Below are 16723 nucleotides of genomic sequence, written 5' to 3' on the forward strand. Positions count from 1 at the left end.
GGGGCAATGCATGGCGGCTTTTTTAAATATGTAAAATGTCACTTCTGTGTATTTCAGGCGTGATCTGGAGTTAACAGAAACTTCTTGAAATGTGTTAAATGTGCTATTCACAGCGGGTGACATTCAGGCTTGTTTCATGGAAATCTCATGTACCAGTAAAGGGCTGTCTGTTGTCTCAGAGAAGACATCAAACCATTTACAAGTGGTTATAAAAGAATACTTGTTTCTCATGAGATGAAGTATCGTTTTTATCTCCCAAGCTTTAGCCTTATCAACATGAGAGCATTTATAACTGTTTTTCACATTGAAATACATACTGCAGTGTGAATCTGGGTACGTTCAACGCGTGTTCACTGTGTGCTGGTCTTTGAAAACAAAGGGTCAGTCCATGCAGGGAAGGCTCTTTCATGAGTCTGCAGGAGCTGTGCTTTTCTCAGTGTGTATTATGGCCCTAGGATATTGTCTTTTAGGATCTGACTTGTCACATTTTTAACTGGAAATATGATTGAAGAGTTTGAATTGTCAAAGTATTTTGTTCAGACATAACTTCTCTCTTATGAAGTGAAAACAAATGTGTGTATAACTGAGAAATATGATTGCTGTCAAATAGGCTGAAGATTAAGCCAAAAACATTTTTATTTTGTTTTATTATTATTGTTTTTTTTCTGAAGGATCATGATGGATTGTTTTTATCTGGTACAGAAGTTAGAGTATGTAAAGTAGTGTTACCAGAACTAGACTTTAGGAAATATCACTACGCATTTTGAACAAGTACAGTAAAGGAAATTTTTAAAAGAGGAGAAATACCGAAAAGTTGGAAGATTATCTTAGTTTTAAAGCATCTCTCTTCATTTTGCATATCCAGCACTTGTCATTTCCAGTGATGAGGTAGTGGTCCAGGTCTAAATGTGGATGCAGCTGCATAGCCCTTACTCTCACATTAGCTGTTTTCTTCCCAAAGAAAACAAATGCTTGTTTTCTTTGGGAAGATCTCCAGCCAGTGAAAGGAACAGCACCAGCAGTGGAGAAGAGGAGCATAACCACTTGTCTTGGTGTCAGTAAGAGAGTCCTATAGGCCCTTTGCTCCTGCGCCTGCCATTATCAGTAGTCGTCACTGTAAGCATCAGTGCAGAGGAAACTCAGGAGGATTGCTGAGAACTAGGTATCCATGGAGAAATGGGTCAGTATTTGGGACAACCAAGTTAATCTGAGACAATGTGCCGTACAGCCAGCAAGCTCCGTATCTCCTGCTCGCTTCCTGAATAAGTGATGTCATGAAATGTTGAGTAATGGTCAGCTTTTTGTCTCTGGAGCAAAATTAAATCTTTACTTCTTATTTGGTCTTTATTTGAATGTATCAGCAGAGCTGCTCATTTTTAAATAAAGTGGATAAAACCTGGAAATAAATTAATCTTCTAAATCACAAATCTATTTGCATCCTATAGGACACAGTGTATGAAAAGGCAACATGTAAATGAAAGTTTAAAAAGCACACAAAAATAAAAACGGGGAGGAAAACCCCTTTTTATATGGACCCCTTCCAGTTTTACCCTTTCCTTTATAGACCTTGGAAGTACTTTGTGTGCTGCAGACAGAGAACCCCTTTCAGTGGCTTTGCTACCTATCAAAAGTGATCTGTTCGCGAGCCGAGAAACAAAAGCAGTACTGAAGTGCATGTGAGGATCACCCACCAGATGTTTGATCCTGCTGAGGAAAGCCTTTAGCTTGGAGGGTTACAGAAGAATGTGGAAGCTGGGGACTGGGAACGTGTGTGTGTGGGGGGCAAGGGGTGGAATAAATTGAAAGCATCTGTGGATATAAAGAAAATCTGGGGGAAAGGGAGGGGAGTGTTAGCGAGATCTAGTGCCGGCTACATGCACGCACGCACGCATGTATTGGTATGAAATATGTGCTTACTGACAACGTGGTGGAAGTGATAAGTCATTGCGCTGCCTTAACGGGTTAGAGACAATGGGCAATGGTTGCTGTTGCACGTTAAAAACCCAGCTACTGAGGCACAGCATGTGTCCATCCGTCACTTGGCTTTTACTGCAGCCCGTCCCCCAAAGCAGGGGCTGGGTTTTGGTCTCAGCAGTACTGGCTGGGAGATGGGCAGTGAGGGGTGAGTTTTTTTGACGTGGGCATGGATGCCTTGCAGGCTCTTTGTCGGTGCTGTGTTGTTGGAGGATGAGCCATGTGGTGGGCAAGAGGAGGAGAAATACACGCCCCCAGGCCCCTAGCAGAGCAGTGGCTTTGCCTGGCTCCCAGCTGCCCTCTCCCCACCTCCACATGTCCCCTTCCCATGGCTGTGGTCACCACTGGGGTGCCCCTTCTTCTGGGCTCACCAGTTGGGTCCCCAGGGCATTGCTGGTGGCAGTGGAGCAGGAGTCCCTGGTGAAAAGTCTCCTTGTTTGCTCCATGTGAACATGAGGGCAATTATGTCTAACGCCTCCTGGTTTCCTAGGACATACTGTCTGCAAATAAAATCTCCTTTAATAAGCCAGAGAATGCAAACAGGCTGTGAAAAAAAAAATGCTCTACCAGACCTAGAAAACATATGTTTATGCTAGCTGAGAGACCTGTTCTTGCACCCCTACTCGCATCGGATAGCGTCTTTGTCTGCGAGCCTTCCCACGGAAATCGGTAAGCCTGCCCATGAAGCAAGGCTTGATCTGGGTTAGATAGAAACATCAAGATCCAACCCTACAAACTGTAGCTTAGGTCAGGAAGCTGTAATCTCTCAGAGGACCCCGGAGATGATTACTTCACCACGTCTGCTGAATTCATCACTGTTTTCTTTCAATTGAATTACGGCTGTTGCAGAGCAGGGCTTTGGGCGTGCAGCACTCCGTCCCTCCGCTCTCTGGTGCTATGGGATTGCTGCAGGCACCCCACAGCTGCATGTGGGTGGGTTCCTGAATGTATGCATCTGTGCAAACCAAAACAATGCCATGTGGGAAATGTGTGCACCAAGAAACCCAGTATCTCTGGTTTATTCCTCATAGGTGATGCTTAACTTTATGGTATCAGTAAATACGAGGTTTGGTTTGAAAAACAGAAAAATGTGCTCTCAAAAGAAAAAATTCTTTTCAGTTTTGCTAGATGGTCCTGGTAGCCAAGGCACTGCACAAATTATGGGGCTTGTGTGGGGAATTTAGCATCTGTCTTGGCTGAAGGGGTGCAGGGATGGCTGGGAGGAGTGCAACATGACCCAGCACATCACCCTGTGCCTCAGCAAGGAGTAAAACAGAGGTTTCAGTCCCGCTTTAGACACTGGCACTAGACAGAGTTGCCTCTTGCTGAGTAGTTTTCTATAACAGGTAACTAATTTATTTTTTTTGTTTTCTGGTACTTTGCTGGTTTAACCATTTATCTCATAGGCAAATACTGATGTAAAATCTTGTGGGTAAAAAAATACAGAATGGTAGGCCCAACTGCAGGGCTTAAAGATGAAATGAAATTGCTGATTTTTATGTTGGAACTCACATTTTCCATTTTTTCTCTCCAGTGGATCATTCCAGAATACTGAAAGTTTTGGTTAATTATATGTGCTTAAAGGAAAACACTATAATGTAGTTTCCATGTACTGGAGCATTATTCTTGTACAGCTGGAGCTGGCAGCCTTTCATTCCCTTACCACCTCCTTTTTCTCCTAAAAATAGCAGCACACTACAGTGGGATTACAGGAGAGGCAGAAGAATGTTTCCTGAGCAACAATTTTTGCCGGATGGTAGTTGAGGTAGCACCATGAGCAGATTTTGGAGGAGTCAGAGGGAGATAGGAATAGGAATAGATTGAAATCGGACAGAGGCAAAGCAGGGTGGAGAGGATGAGGGTGGGTGGGTGGGAAGCATACTGTAGTGCCACAAAGATGTGCTGGGCTATGTCACAGTTTGCCTGGGGAATCAGGAGAAGCCTCACCACTTGAATCATTTAGAAGTTGCTGAGACAGAGCACTCAACAGCACAACATGGGGAACAAACTCACGGCGTGCGTAGGAGACACGGGCAAAAATGACCTAATTTCCATCTCTGATTTTTATGATTTATTAAAGAGTTTTTGCAGGCTTTCTTCTAGCAGGCTTAGAGATGGAATTTGAGGTACGGCAATTAGGAGAGTCCTTTAATTCTGTGCCAGCATGCTGTCGGCTTTTGATCACTTACTTGCCGCGGTAGCATGCGAAGCAGTGGCAATTCTCCACTGCAGCACACACAGGTAGCAGATGGGCCCTGCTCTGTGTTAGTGCCCTGGTTTTGTCCTGCCCTCAGTGCCACTAGTAGTGTAGATAGATCGTATATGTGTGTATGTATAGAGATTGTACAAGTATGTGTAAGAAAAATAACTTATTAATGTTATAGAGTAGACATTTGGAAAAAGTAACAGTAAAAGAGAGAGCTCCCCCCCACCAAGAAAATACACTTACCATGCCACCCTCTTCACTGACACCCTGAAGAACTAGTGAATAGTCAATTTGTTTCAGTTTATAGCAGTCCTGGGAATCCCTTTCTTCCCATAATGGGTTAGCAAAGAAGAGCCGGCAGATAATGCTGCCCCCCACGCTGGCTGGCCAAGGACGGGAGAAAAGGCAGCACCCAGCTCCTCCATGAATGTATTAAACTATATTCAACTTTCTGTCCACATAAACTGCGTGCCTACTTGCATTTGTATGTAATTAAGTGTGCCACATAATTAATTATTGCTATGGTGAAATACTATTATCACCAATTTTCTTTGAAAATCCTGCCTTTCTCTTGAATGTTGGTGTCGAGGTCACTATTTCTGTTCAGTACCCACTGGCCAGAATTCTTGCAAAACCAAACCAAAATACTCAGAATTTCACAATGTTTAAAGTTCAAAAGTATTTTATCCTCATTCGCTACTGGTGTGACACATATTTCTTGACTTGCTCTTCAATGTGTGAACCCATAACTATTTTTTTTAGACTCATATCATATATGAAATATGAGTATACTACTTTGCAGCTTCTCTACTAACATGGTAGTGCAGAGCAGTAAAGCCACTCCTTTCCTCAGCCTGAGGGGACAGTGATTGAATTAAGGATGCTGAAGTGAAGAATAAAAAAAAAAAAAAAAATCCTTCTCTTTCAATTTTTACCATCTTTCTGCTGCTTTGCTATTGGAAAAGACATAAAATGTCTCTTTCCAGTATATGGCAAATGGTTGGGTTTTGGGTTTAATCCTGGAATCAAGGCAGTTTTAGTTTCTGCATTGCACTGGCCAAAGGAATACAGGCACTTTTGCAATAGGAGTGCCTGCATTAAAGTAAACTCTCTGCCTTGTTTTGTACTTGCTGTCTCAAGGTCCACTTTTATTTTTACTTATTCCATATGCAGACACATTGTTGTGTTTTCCACAGTCCTTTGTTATTCCAAATCCTCTCACCACACTAGCAGTTTGGTTATTGCTCTTTATTTTGCTGTTTGCATGTGTCTTGCATTTTCCATGGTCTAAAGCAATGCTTTCTAACTCTTGCTGGTGTTTCTTCTATCTAATAGCAAGGTAGCTGGTATGAAAAGAGATGTTCCCTGTGACCTTCTGATCCTCAGATATTGTTTTGAAGAATGCAATCAGTGTAGTTTTGCTTCCTCCTTCTGACCAATTTGTGGAAATCGATACAAATGCTTAGTACCTCTGCAGACTTGTAAGAAATCTTGTTCTGCTCTTTATTCAAAGTGAAAAATGTCGATGTGTAATAGATGATGCAGTAACAAGCCAATGTGTGCATTATAAAGTTACAAATTACCATAAGAAGATATGCCATTTTCTGTCTTCCAAGCAGTTATAAAGGGATAAAATAGATGCATTTAGTTTACTAAAAATGCTTTGCTACATTCTTTTAGGTCACTCCAGGGCTATCTGTGTTCCTAACTTTCAGAATTACAAGTTTGCTTCCTTAGTAGTGTCCTCTGTGCCTGTTATATTGTTGAAAAAAGAAAAATCACTGCAGGATGGAACTTGGCACACAAATCAAGGACTCAACCAAGGAAACGCATTGTCTGTTAATTTTCTAAACAAAACTAGTTCAGCTGAATGCAAGTGCATTTGCCTGTTTTGTATCTGATTTCCACTGGTTGTATTTTGATTTTTGTAACATAGACATGATAAGCAATTATTTCTGCTTACGTGGCATTGTTTAAAAAATACTAATGGTTAAATATTTCTTAATTAAATGTTGGCTACTGAGCCTGAAAAAAAAACTGTTCAGAAATTCAGAAGGGGTAGTACAAACATGAACAAGAGTCTGAGTAAGTGTTGGAGTGATAAACAGGATTATTTCCTACTTAAAAACATACCAGTTTGAGAAGTCGGCTGGGAAAAAGCCACTCTTCGACAGGGCATGGTTAAGGCCAACATCTTGAGATTCTCAAGAGAGGAATCCTGCTTTCTAGTGGTGTTTGGCCTTTGTTTTAAGACCTTGTAAAATCTCTAACCTAGTATTCTGAAATTACAGTATATGGAAAACCCATTTTAAGTTACTCTGGAAATTCTTAGAACTTTATTTCTTTCTGAGCTCTAGTTAAACATGCAGTAGGGAAATTATTTATCAGTAATATTACAGAGATATGAAATTAGTACTGAAGTGCAATATTTAATGTCACTTAAGATAGCAGCTCTGCAAACTGCATGGTATCGTCAGGAAATGGAACGGTGAGGCAGGACAAGTTTTTCTGTTACTCACGAAGAATTGGCATGTGCCATTGCTGGCAGTGGGTACTCAAATGGCCCCACAGCCTGTTATGTCACTCCTCATCACAAGGAAAAGGCAGCTACTTGAAAAGTTAGTGGGAGCTTGGAAATATGTATGGCCTTCAATGGGGAAATGAAGGAGTGACTGATAGCAGGTGAGGCTTCCACTCATGCATAGGTGAAAAGCTCCAGAAGTCCTTCTTGCCAAAATCCCTTCAAGGTGTAGATGAAGCCCTCAACAGTGTTCCTGTCTCCTTCCTAGCAAAACACGGTGTTTCCTACCAATGGATTTGCTCAGGGTCCTACCCTGCTTTGGAAAACCTCTTCTAAGCTATCAGTGAGAGATGAGGATAAAGGTCCCGGCACCCTCCTTTCTGCAAGGCCTGCGAGGAGAACTGTTTCACCCCAGGATGCCGAGGCTCCTCCTTCCCCACCTCCAGACTTCCCTGTAGTAGATCTGGTGGGTAGATGGCTGTCTGTGCCGCTTGATCCTTTGTTGTAGACACCACAAAGATTAATAATTCAGTTTGTCAGGTGAAAATTTAAATTGCTGCAGTCACACCTCTTGTAGAGTTATCCTGTGATTAAAACTGACAAACAGTTTTCATTGAAATGTTGTTTTTGCATGTTCCTAACCTTTCAAAGCATTTGTGTTTGAAGCTTAAACATGCCATCCGCACTCTTCAAAATTCACCTTTAAAAATATGTTTAATATAAGGAGGGAAGAAAGTTTCACCTATGGTTTAGAGAGAACTGAAAGTGTGTTTGTTTCTACTTGAAACTTTGACCCTTCTTGCCTTGCCGCTAGGAACAAGCCATAGCTGTCCAAGCTTTGAATTTTTACACCTGTCTGGTGTGATCTCTTCACTGAGGAGTGATGCTGTTAGACTTGATGAAACCACAATGATTTATCTTCTGGTAGTCTCCCAAAATAGTCTTAACAGTGGTTGATAAAGACTGAGCAGTCATTGAAATATTTTGCAACACTAAAACCTTAAGGCATTTAGCAGAAAGTCAGGAAGAAAATCAGCAATCTCGAGCCGCAGGATAAAATTTAAACTGAGTGCATTCCTTTCCTGCGCTCCCACTTTGTTTAAATAGCAGATAACTTTCTGCAAGGGTGCAGCCTTCATCTTGTATGAAACCAGCCTGCAGCTTCAAAACCACAAAAGCTGCATCTGAAGAGCTTGCTTTATCTCTGCCACGTGAGGCAAAATGCAAGGCCAAAGCACGTCGTGACTCCCAAACATGTTAAGAGGAAACAAGAGGGAGGCTGACCCGCAGCGTTCCAGGGTTTCCAGCAACAGGCGACGTGGTTGCTTCAGGACCATGTGGTATTGGGAATGCTGATGGACCCTTGCCAGTTGTGTTATGAATGGATCTTGCTTGCTGTTTGCAGCAATAGCACTGCGGCAGCTGAGCAGACATTGCCTGCTCTGGAACAGATAATATTTGGAGATGGGGGGGCCTGTTTTGCTTTGTGGGATCGAGGGTGCTGCATGTGGTCGTCCAGCCTTCATACTTGAGGGTAGGGGAGCTTTGGACTCTGCAGGTGTCTCAAACTGTATTTCCACTGGGGCTAAATGTAACATGAATTTGTGGATATTCAGTGGCATTTTTTTTTGCCACAAATCCATGGGGGTTATGGATCATCATCCTCCTGCAGCCTGCGGTGTGAGCATGCCGGGCATTAGTCTGCTCCAACCTGATGTGCTTGTCCCAGTGAGGCCATGCAGTGCTGTAAAAAAACTACAGGGCTCACTTCAGACATCCTCTCTTCTTCTTTTTTTTTTTTTTTTTTTTCAACTGGGAAGCCAGAGATTTTCTTATAAAATATTGAGTCCTCTTGAACAACACAGCAACTGCATCCAACAAAAAAAGTTGCCAACCAACTCTATGTAGAAAGGTAATCATTTACATGAATGTGAAAAACAGATTTTCAAGACCAAATTGCTGACCTCGATTTAGCATTGCAATCCAAAGTAAGATGCTTGGTTTTCACTGTGTTTATTCAAAAGATCTTTCCAAATCCTAATTCTTTCATTGTAAACTCTGGGATTGGATCAAGCAGCTGTGTAAATCCTGGTGGATACGCAGTTCTTGGCAGTGGATTTGCCATGCAAAACGTGTGAGCACTTGTAGCTTTCACCCATCAGTCTTCAAGCCCTTTGCACTCCACCTATTGGCACTATAAAAAGGTATTAGTTTAATTACTTGCTCATTTAATTTCCTTGATAAAAGATGAGACAACTTGTAAGTAAATTGAAGGGTTTGGGCCTAAAACCTGTAAGCATAAGAGGCTTTGGTCCTAGCCCATAGTCCTAGAACTTGGAAAAAGAGCTTTTTAGGGACTGCTTAGAAATAAATGATGCATATTAGCGCCATCCCTGAGTGTGGCAGCTGGAAAGTTTAATTATAGGCTGGAAAGTCAGTTAGGGATTAGGGAAAGTGTTAGCAGAAGGGGTGAATGTTACTGACAGCTGTTTGCTGTAGGCCTCAGAGAGGCAGCGGATGTACAGAACATAAATAAAGTGCAGAGCCAAGCATATGCAGGCTTTGAACACTCAGGATCTCCAGGTCACTTGTTCCTTGACACATGAGCCTGATTGGTGTGAAATCATATTAATGGCTTACATGCATAAAGATGGGTGGTGGTGGTGAGGAATTCATGTGTTTGTTTAGGAGCATTGTGCATGGGCAACATCATGTTCACTGCTCGAAAACTGCACCAGCACGGGGGCTGGGGATAAATGTAGAGTGGGAGAGAACAGAGGGATCATGTCCACATCAGGCAAGGGGCATAAGCCCAGAAGAAGGAGACCTGTGCAATGAGATATCAGGTGCCACGTGTGTTTTGGCGCATGCACTTTGCCCTGGCTTTACTCTGGTCTCTGCCAGCATGTAGGTGGTGCCTGCTGAGACCACTCCTCATTGGGAAGCAGAGAAAAGGGGATGGGGCTGGAGATGTGCTTCAGATGTGCCTGGATCAGATGTGCTTCTCACGTCCACTGCAGTTAAAACAGGCTGGAAAACACATGTCACTGAGAGTGGGGCTCTCCTTTTTTAAGCGTACTGCAACCAGTGTTGCAGACCTGCACCTCTGGTTTGAAGGAATAGTCCAGATCCTTTCACCTGGATATATTTCTGCATCTGCGTAGCACACCTGTAAGTCCTGTTGTGCAGCTCAGGCAATGGTGCTGAGATCAGTAATGTTATGAATTGCTAGGACAGTTATGGCAAATACAGTGTTAAAAATTAATCAGTCTTTTCTGTATTTTTTTTTTCTCAGGATTGGAGTTTTTTCATTCAAGTACATTTGGTGTGGTCTGAAAATAGCATTTTTTCTTCTTCTGTGAAACAGGTTTTCCGCTATGTATGTTTTGTTGGAATGAGGAGGAGTTGGGAGGGATGTGTGCCAGACTTAAGCTTGCTAGGTGCATACGTGACTTATGAAATCTGCTTTTTAACACACTGCAGTTACCGGAGGCCATCCTTGGAGAGGACAAAGAATGATAACAACCACCTATGGAGGAAAAAGAAAAAAAAATGAAAAAAAAAAAAAACACTCCACGGAAAAATACAGATATGTTTTTTGGAGGGTGCTTTAAACAGACATGTAATAGTGACATTTCAGTGGATTTTCCATTCTTATGTAGAAGAGTAATAGCATATATGGAGAAGTTTGGATTTATCTCTGTTGGATGTGAATTTTAAGGCTGCCTTTTACTCAGCTGCAGTAATAGATCTGGTCCACCTCACAGACTGCTGTGGCCTAATGGTATACTGTCCTGAGCATTAAAGGAATAAAATAAGGAATAGCTTTCCATATAAAGTCAAGCTAATTTGAATATTTGAGCTTATTTATAACACATGTAATAATTTTATAGTTGTACATGGTCTTCTTTGACAACCCAAACTTGTAGAGCAAAAAAATGTGTGTCTAGTTTAATAAGCTACAAGTGTCCCATATGAGACTTACAAATGTTGTGACACCATAGTTGCAAAAAAGCAGTAACTCAGCCTTTCCATACATAATTAACTATGACTGATAAAAACTTCTGTATGGCTTCAGTATATAAGATCGTACAGCTGGCTTCTTGAAAAAGAGCTGTGTGATACTAATACCAAACATTTGCAGCTTTTGCACACTTGCTGATACCAGCTCCAGCTCTGTTTGCTGGTGCAGTTAGGCGGCTCAGTGTCCACCTGATCTCAGTTTCTGTCCTTGCTGGGCTCTGCATGCACTCACGTGAGTGAGGACAGAAGGCTCCAGCCAGCATCCCAAGCTGGGTCAGTATTATGCTGCTGGGGGACTGCTGGCACTGCAGTCAGTGCCACTGCTTTCCACTTGACAGGAAAGGACAAAGGTATTTACACCTCTCTTTCTTGAAGAGCTTGTGTTCCTCGGGGAGCTCCCTGGCAATAGAAAGCAATGCTGGACAAGAATTCACAGCAGGAGTTTCCTGTCCTCCAAAGTGTGAGCAGAAAGAGAGAGAGAGAAGCTAATAAAATGCAGTTCATTTTGGGGATGGTGGAATTATATTTCAACCAGTTTTACTTACAGTTATGTTAGCATAGGTCAAGCAATGCATGGAATTGCAGGTGAAATAATAGGAAATAAAAAGAACCCTTATCTTTCTGAACATGGCATGCCTTTATGGGACCATAAAAGATTACAAATGGGGTAAAGTGGGGAAGTGCCTTTGGGTGTGTGTTTTGGGAGTTTTGCCCTTTCTATTATGCTTGCATGTGGGTGTGCGTGAGGAAGACAAGAAATCCTTAACTTGCTTAGTGTGCAGGCTGCTGATTTTTTTTTTTTTCCATTTGACTTTTCTTCCCCTCAGCTTGGAAAACCCATTAATTACAGCTGTAATTCTGAGACTTAGATGCCGGTTAGGGCACAAAGGCCCCTGCCATGTTTCTGGTCTTATTTAGTACTAATGGATTAGACAAAAATCTCAGAACCCCACCCTGAAATCTTGCAAGCTGCTTTTCTTCTTAAGAACTCCTGCATATCCAAGCCCACACTTGTATCTACTTAAGCCAGCTGGAACTAGCTTTTCGGTTAAGTTTTCAGCCGTCTCAATGCCAGCCATTGTCTAGCAACTGGTTTGCTACTTCCATGAAGTGGTGTCATATAGTTGCCTATCAGCCAGTTCCTTGGTCTCTTTGACCCAATGGCACATTGTCTGCTGTGATGGAAAGAGCAGATGTTCTCCTTGGTGGTATCGTAGGTTCAGTTTTTGTTCCTTCTTGGCTCTCTCTGCTGCAGCCTCTGCAGGGGGCCGTATGGCCTATAACTGCCTGGCTGTGTTCCTGCAAGATGTTTGGACCTCGTACATATCCTCTTGAATTCCTCTCCACTTTTCCCTCTGAGTGGTATGAAGTTGCATCTGTTGTGTTGTTCCCAAAAAACTTATTTGCTCTTGCACTGAAAAAAATGCAATAAGAACAATGCAGTTGCTTCGTTTACAGGAACATCTATGCTTCACCTGCTTGAAATGCTTGGGCAGCTTGCACAAAAGAAAAGAAATCAACATCAAAGCTGTTCTTGAAATACAGGTTAAAAGAATCCCCCTCAATCAGTCTTTTGGCTTTCTGTTTTTCATTGGTAAATTCATTTCATGAGCATTTTAAGATGCCCTGATTAACATGAAAACACAGTCTTTAAACACCATTTAACTTTTGGTTCATAAGAGTTGAACCAAGCATTTGCCAGCATATTGGAAGGGAGCTGACACTTCTATTGCAAATAACTTTTCCCCACAAGCACTACTTGTGTTGAAACAGTTTGAGTTCTGGCTTCCAGCCATAGGTTCACCTAAGCATGTTACAAGAAGTGACAGGTAGACAGAAGTAATACATATTTTAATGTGCTTGACTCGGCTAGAGACCATAAAATGGAATAGACTTTCCTTTGCTTTGCTAGCAGATGTGAGCTTGCTCCCAATTTATTAATAAGTTATGGCACTGCCAACACTGCCACTCAGGTCACCTTAATGTCCTAGTGGCTCTTGAAATCAGATGAGAAATTAGAGTTCCTGAGTTTTTTTGTTTGGTTGGTTGTTGTTGTTGTTGTTTTTTTTTTTGTTTGTTTGTTTTTTTTTTTTTGTTTTTGTTTTTTTAAAGATGCCATCAACTCTTGTGAAAATGTGCTGAGGTGTCAGCCCATCCAAACAATTGTTAATGACTCTAACAGTACCCAATACCAAGGTGGGTATTTCTTGAGTGGTTGTTTCAGCAATGGATGGAAGCTGTAAGTGAAACTGGAAATATTTCCTGTTGGTATTCCCTTATAGTTTAATAAACAAAAGATACCATGACTTGAATGTACTTCTGATACTGGGAGGCACAGTTGTTCTAACATAAATCATGTGCAGTCTGTCACTGAAACTAGATCTTGTACATCAACAAATACTTTACTTGTTTGAATGATACTGGGCTCAAAAGAAGGAACTTCATTATTTGATTTTTTACATTTTACATTTAAAAATATCTACCCAGTAGATTTTTTTTTGCTTACTTTTTATTGAAAACAATGTAGTTAAGATGGCTTTTTTTCCACTTGGGAGATCTTTAGCCAAGAGTTTGTAGAAAACAATGTAGGATTACAAATCAATCACAGGTTAAGACTAAGTTGGTAATGTCACGATGTTGTGAAGATGGTGAACTTTTTAATACCGGGAGGCATGGAGTATTGTTTTAAGACACAAAGCACTCCTTACAATCTATTCAGAACCAGTAAGTTCAGTTGATCCTCAGCTGAAACTGCTGTTTGGATACTACTGCTCAGAAAAGCAGTGGACTGATCAGAAAGAGAATAGATGAGGGAGAGGAGAGTCTAAGAGAGGGCTAAAAATAGTGTTTGCAAGAAGAGGCAGAGGAGAGAGTAGTCTAAGGGGAGAACAGCAGCCGTCTGCAAGCTGCAGAGCCATTTCACACATCCACCGTCATCACGACAAGGAGTAGTGTGCTTACATTTCAAGTAGGAAGAATTAGGTCAGACATTTGGGAAAATTTTCCTCAACAGTAAGGCACAGGAGTCAGTGTAATTCCCTGTGGAGAATATGGAAACTTCATCATTGTGGGACTTCAGAAGTAAGTGGCATAAATAAATATCACAGTGAGTTTAGAGAAGGGGTCTGGAAGGGGACTGTGAAGACACTTTAACGCGATGAGTAGCCTAATAAAAATCCAGCACATATATATGATGTACTTGTTTTGTTGGTGGTGGTTTTTGCATACTTTGTTTTGCTGTCTGTCCATCCCCTCCCTACACCCAAAAAATTTCAGTTTCTGCTGTTGTAGGAATATTTAATGCTTTTCTGGAGCTGGGAGTATTATTTACTTTTTCTTCTCTGCACATCCTGTTAAAAACGATTTTGTAAGTGTAAGGATGGTTTGTGTGGCCCCAGCTGTAGTGAAATGCATGCATATAGTACACGCTGTGGAGAGCAGAATCAGTCGGACCCCAGCTGCAGGGCACCACTTCCCCAGGGCATATATGACATCTAGGGAGTGGGTGGATTACTTCATTAATTTTTTAGTTCAGATGTAATAACCATATGAATATTGGCATGGAGATTTCTGTCCCCATAGAAAACAGGCTGCAAAAAAGGGGAAGGAGAGGTGAAATTCAACTCTGTCCATTATCTAGCATCAACCATAACTACTAGAACACATTTTTGGTTGTTGAACTACAATTTACGATGAAGTAGGGAGTAATTCTTTCTATTTTCTGAATGTTTAGTAACTCTTGAGAACGCTGAATTGTACATTAAGATACCAAAATTGTTGGATAAGTTAAACATCAAAATTTCAAATGCCTTCTTGGGCAAATCTTTCCTGTATGTATTGAGAGAGTTCCCTTATCCCCACGCTTCCATGTAGTGTAGAATATAAATAAGTTGAATTTCACATGCTGTGATCTGGAGGGTGCTGAAAGAAATGGATTGGCATAAAATAATCAGTAGATATAATGCACAGCAGTCCTTTGTCACATGCCCAGGGAATCCTGCATTGGCTCCAGCACAAAGTCAGTGAGAAGGATGGAAAAACTCACTGTTTGTGCACCTATGTAACTGATTTGGGCATTTTCCTGCTTAATACAAGTGACGAGTTTGAAATTCAGCACACGGAATACACAATGAAGTCTTTCACTTTATTTCTTAATTGTAGGATTCTTCCTTAAATTAATGTAGATAGGAGCTACCAAGTTAGTGGTTTTTAACCTTCAAAGCACACAATCAAACATTAACCGGAGCTATCTATAAGAAAAAGGAAATGGGAAAGGAAACAATTTAGGTTATATAGCCATGTATTCCTGAGTTAGGAAATACCAACATCTAACTTAATTACCTTCATTTCTGGTTTCAAATAATCAGCTTGACATAGAATCAATTATCATTTATTTTTTTAATTTATTTTTTAAAGTTCAACTTGTGCTGAGAAACTTAGAATGACTTCCAATAACTTTTTTTTTTTGACTCCTCAATGATTTAAAAGCTGTAAAGAGCTTTCCTTCTTCCTTCTATTCCAAGTTAGTCCATTATTTCCCCCTCTCATTCTTGTGACTAAGCTGCATCACTGCCAATTTCTTCCTTATCCTCTCCTTTCTCTCTCCCTACACCATTTTTTCTGACCACTGTGTAGTGGGGCACTGCAAGCCACCTGTCTGTCCTTATTATTTAACCCCTTCTGTCCTTTCAGAGCTGTTGTCACTTCTTCATGACTAAGTTCAAGATGACTGTAGATGTTGAGGAAGAATTGCCAGATCTAGTGACATCCATCTTCAGAGGCAGGAGTCATGAGTACATGATGTGATTAGAGCTGTACATGTAGCATTTGAGGGTATGATAACTGAAAATAGTTAAATCACCTTTAAAGATAACAGTTTTCATTGCCAGGCAGTATTGGGTGTTGGTCTTCACCTTCTCATGGTTTAGAGCAGCTGCACAGATGATGAAAGGTTTTGGCTTTATTGGGATGTTGTAAGGATACTGTATGCTTGCTCTTAATTAGCTGTGGGTTCATCGTGCAAAGGATCCTCAAGACACAACTACTGTGCATGGAAAAACATGTGCATGAGCTTCCTGTGTTTTGGAAACGTGCAACTAAAATGGCCCCAAAACACTTAACTAAAGTGTAACCGAAGCTGGGAGAGAATCCTGCTTACTCAGTGGTTTTAAGTTAGATTGCTCTGTGCTGCAGATGCCTGGATCCTCCGTAAATATCCTCGTCATCTGTGCATTTATTTCCATGATGACCGACTCGTTCCTAGAAGTCTGCACTCCCACCACACCATCTGTAGGGCTTGGTTTGCATCCAACAAAATGTTCAACAGCTGGTGATTTGGGGAAGCTGAATGGGGAGAGCTGTCTTTTTGACAGTGCACAGGCAGCAGGGCAGACTGCCGATATCTGCGCTTGAGATTTTTGGGAGGGTTGGGGGACACTGTGAAATGTATTTTTTGCATTTCTCCCAGTTTGATCATCTGGTAAGTTGCTGTCTGGCTAGGGCTGGAAGCATGCTTTTGCAGTGACAGCGTTAACCTGGTGTCACGGGCTTGCTGTCTGTGCCAAATGAACGGTGGTTTTGTAGTCTGCAGCAGGCCATAACGCGCTGGGGAGCATGGGGGTCCCCGAAGAGTTTTGGTATAAGAAGCTGACTGTCTGATGCCATGGCTTTGGTTGTTTAGACTCGCAAGGATTTAATTTGTTTGGGAGCCAGTGGTTTCCTGACATGGTGCTCCCAACTGGAAAGTCTATCACTTGATATCGCAGGGTGTGTTTTACGTTAAAAAGCAACGTGTACACCCAGGAGGTTAAAATCAAAAGACAAAGTAAATAATCTGTTTCAGAAAAAGAAAAGTTATTACTGCTAAACACACTATCATGCCTTGTAATATAGCCTGGCTGTGATGGATCCGTTTAATGCCTCCGAAAGCTGAAAAACGGGATGTAAAATTGGTGTGGTATTTGGAGAAGAACAGAGCCAAATGAAGGCGGAGGGCTCTA

General features: G+C 41.6%; 1 protein-coding gene across 11 annotated transcripts in view; it reads left to right on the forward strand.

Annotated features, from left to right (window-relative positions):
• EPB41L3 (erythrocyte membrane protein band 4.1 like 3) overlaps positions 1 to 16723 on the forward strand; it is a 134736-nt gene that overhangs the window by 41897 nt on the left and 76116 nt on the right. The window contains exon 1 of one of the 11 annotated variants that reach the window (XM_082752954.1): positions 7042 to 7167. The exons of the other annotated variants lie outside the window; for them this stretch is intronic. The gene's annotated coding sequence lies outside the window, so the exon portion shown is untranslated. Of the gene's footprint in view, positions 1 to 7041; positions 7168 to 16723 lie in introns of those variants that run through there. 11 annotated transcript variants of the gene reach the window in all.

This window comes from Aythya marila (genome assembly GCF_965140915.1).
Source record: "Aythya marila genome assembly, chromosome: 2".
Lineage (NCBI taxonomy): Eukaryota > Metazoa > Chordata > Aves > Anseriformes > Anatidae > Aythya > Aythya marila.